This window comes from Salvia splendens, chromosome 14 (assembly GCF_004379255.2).
Source record: "Salvia splendens isolate huo1 chromosome 14, SspV2, whole genome shotgun sequence".
NCBI classification, from domain to species: Eukaryota; Viridiplantae; Streptophyta; class Magnoliopsida; order Lamiales; family Lamiaceae; genus Salvia; species Salvia splendens.
In genome coordinates this window covers 8003987-8007530 of record NC_056045.1, presented here as the reverse complement: position 1 = coordinate 8007530, position 3544 = coordinate 8003987, and the positions used below count along the sequence as shown (strand labels likewise).

Genomic DNA, 3544 nt, shown 5'->3' with positions numbered 1-3544 from the left:
AATGAATTAAACAACTTTTGTTTTAATCAAGCTTCTTTTTGTACTAATTCAACATATTTAAAGTTTTTAAATACATATCTTACATGCCATTTGTGCAATTAACTATTGTATCCAGATACGGGAAATCTCTTGGTAGGACTTCTTTGACTCATTTTTTATGGTTTTCAAATTTAGATCTTGATTCACGACTGAAATGAAAAAGTTCCTATTCTAACTTAGGTTTGCTCTATATGTCAAGCATTCTGTTTTTGACACTCTGTAAATAATAATATATAAATAAAGTTACACATGTAAAATATTAATTAAGTTATACTAATTTAATGCATGATCTACTATATATAGTTGGCTATATCTTATGACAATTCAGCATACTCTTAATTTCTCAACCATACATATTTAGCACACAATAATTTAAATATCTTCATTTTCTGCATTCGTTTTGGAAAATGGTAGGTGTTAGCAACATAGATTTCGATTGGGTGAAAGAAGTTAAGGAAGTCGACGAAAGTAAAATGGGAGTTAAGGGTCTGGTGGATGAGGGAGTGAAGGAGATTCCTCGTCTCTTCGTGCATCCACAGGAGGTTATAGACCGTTACCCGACAGCCAAGGGCGCAGTGGTGGAGCTGCCGGTGATAGACCTGACTGGGGAGGAGAGAGGGGGGCCAAGGCGGAGGGAAGTGGTGGAGGCGATCGGTAAGGCTGCGAGAGAATGGGGATTCTTCAGCATCATCAACCATGGCGTTCAATTGGAAACGATGAAAGCCATGTTGGAATCTATAAAGAGATTCCACGAGCTCCCAAACGAGGAGAAGGAGTCTCTCTACACATACGAGAGGAGCAAGCTAGTGAAGTGGAACAGCAACCTCCCCGCGCAGAAAGGCGATCCTGCTTGTTGGAGGTATGTTTTGAATGTTGTATACACTAACGATCATCTTGACCCTAATGAAATTCCGTCACCATGCAGGTATACTGTTACAGACTCAATGTCCCACGTCGATTGTGAAAGCAACTGGTGTGCAGTTTATAGACCAAATAGGCTTTCCATCCTAACAGACTAATTTGTTGGGATGAGTTCTCATATTTTGTTTGCAACAGACTAGTCTGTTAGGATTAGTTCTCATCAGTCTTAATTTGTTATGATTTGCAGGAAGGAAATGGAGGAGTATGTAAAGTACATGATTGAGGTGAGGGAACGAACTAATGGCGGAGTTGTTCTCGGAAGGCTTAGGGCTTCCGAGTGATTACTTGTCGAAAATGGAGTGCATGAAAAGTCAGTCCATTTCATGCTTGTATTACCCGGCTTGTCCCGAGCCTCACAAGACCTTAGAAGCCCCAAAGCATTCCGACACCACTTTCCTCACCTTGCTCATCCAGGTCACCCTCGGTGGACTCCAGATGCTTCGCGACAACCAATGGGTCGATGTTCCACCCTTTCCTGGGGCCCTCATCGCCAACTTCGGTGATCTCATGCAGGTTAATTATATCAGCCTCACATAATTCTATATTAATGCTTTGTTATTTTGATTTTGTGTATTGATTATAATTATCATTTGCAGATTATCAGCAACGACGAGTTCAAAGAGCTGATCATCAAAGACAAGCCAGCGGTTTATAGAGACTTCATGTTTGAAGAGTACTTCCAATACTACAAAGTCAAAGGAGCTCGCTTTGAATCAGCATTCGATTATTATAGGATTCACAAATGATTGAGCTTAATAGTCTCGCACGTTTATTGTTGTGACTACCGTATTTACTCCTTTCACTTACCTTCAAATTTCAATGCTATCTCTCTCACAAACATATGTCCTCTTTGTTACTTATAATTTTCTTTCTTTTGTTTAGCTTTGAAATAAGACGTTTTTCTAACATAATCTGCCATCCATGTTTGCGTACCGTTTTTTTCTTGTGTGTATGTTTGTGACTGTGTAAGAGAGAATAAAATTATGCAACTGCTAAGTATCGATCTTATTTTACACGAATACAGCTATTATTAACTTGTCCAAATTCGCATGTTCTTTTAGGGGCCAATTTTATTCATAAATTTTACGAAGCAGATACACGTTCCTGAGGTTTTCAAATTATGTTGTAGTAAACCTTTTGGAGTTGCTTAACGATTTGTGAAATTTAATTTGTGTCAATTTTGGTAAATGCATGATCAATTTGTGGTGATATTTTTAGGGCTGGTTCACCTTTCAGGTTATCAATAGATTAGGGCTTAATTCTATGCATTTGTTAATGTTTCGTTTACAAGTTTAATTCTATGCAGCCCTAGAATAATGATAGGCCCTGCACTATTCAACCAAGGAATATGCATAAATGAATTCTGATGATTGAGGTGGTATTTGTAACTGCATCGATCTTAAGACCCAAAATTGAGTGTAATATTCCTAATTTACCCCTCTTCGTTTTTGGTCTCCCCACAAATTCACAGTGTTCACTCCATTTGTAGGGGTAATTTGGTCAGCACAGAATGAATACAAAAACAATTAACAAAATTAAAATTGTCAAACGGTAAAAATAGGTACCGATTTAACCATATTTTCTATTGCGGGCGTGACAAAAGATATCACTACTAGAAAATTGGTTTTTTATCACACTTAAAACTGCCACTAGAAATATAAAAACGTTACACTTCATCTATAGTCACACCTATAACAAGTGTGATGTAAGTAGGGGTAAGCAAAAAAACCGGAAACCGAATATCCGAACCGAACCAAACCGAAATTTTGAAATTCGGTTCGGTTTTTTTGGTTTTTCGGTTCGGTTCGGTTTTAAAAATAAAAAAAAAATCGGTTTTTCGGTTCGGTTCGGTTCGGTTCGGGCGAAGAAAAAAACCGAATAACCGAAAAACCGAATTATATATATATTCTATTAATTTAATATATTATATTATTTATAATATATATATTCTTTTAATATATTCTACTATATAATATATATGATATGTATTATTAATTTATATTATATATAAATATTCTATTAGTATATATAAAATAAAATAAAATACACATATATAAATATATATTTATATTATATTTATTTTTTTCAGGTTTTTCGGGTTTTTTCGGGTTTTTCGGTTTTGTTCGGGTTTTTCGGTTTTTTAAGTTCGGTTTTCGGTTTTTCGGTTTTGGTTCGGTTTTAGAAAAAAACCGAACCGAAACCCGAATGCACACCCCTAGATGTAAGTCATTGTAACGATAGGTAATATGTAATAAAAGAGCGTCTATTATCACACCTGGAAATGGCATGGCATACTACGTTATATGTCACCTATAAGTGTGGTAAAATGTGGACCAAGACTACACTAATTTCCTTCCTAAAAAATTTACAATTGACTCCTTTGAGTATCTATAATTACAGTGTCGCCCCTACGTCTTTGTTATATACATCTTCCACCTAAAAATATTATTAATTATGTTTTTATCCATCAAATGTTTATAATTTATACATTATTTCAAATATTAAATATTGTCCCAAATAACATACATATTTATATTCTCACTTCCAAGATATTATTAATAAGAGTATAATACAATATTACTAA

The 3544-nt window shown here is 35.2% G+C and overlaps 1 pseudogene; it reads left to right on the top strand.

Annotated features, from left to right (window-relative positions):
- Positions 1-434: 434 nt before the first annotated feature.
- LOC121764928 lies at positions 435-1804 on the top strand (annotated as a pseudogene).
- Positions 1805-3544: the final 1740 nt, after the last annotated feature.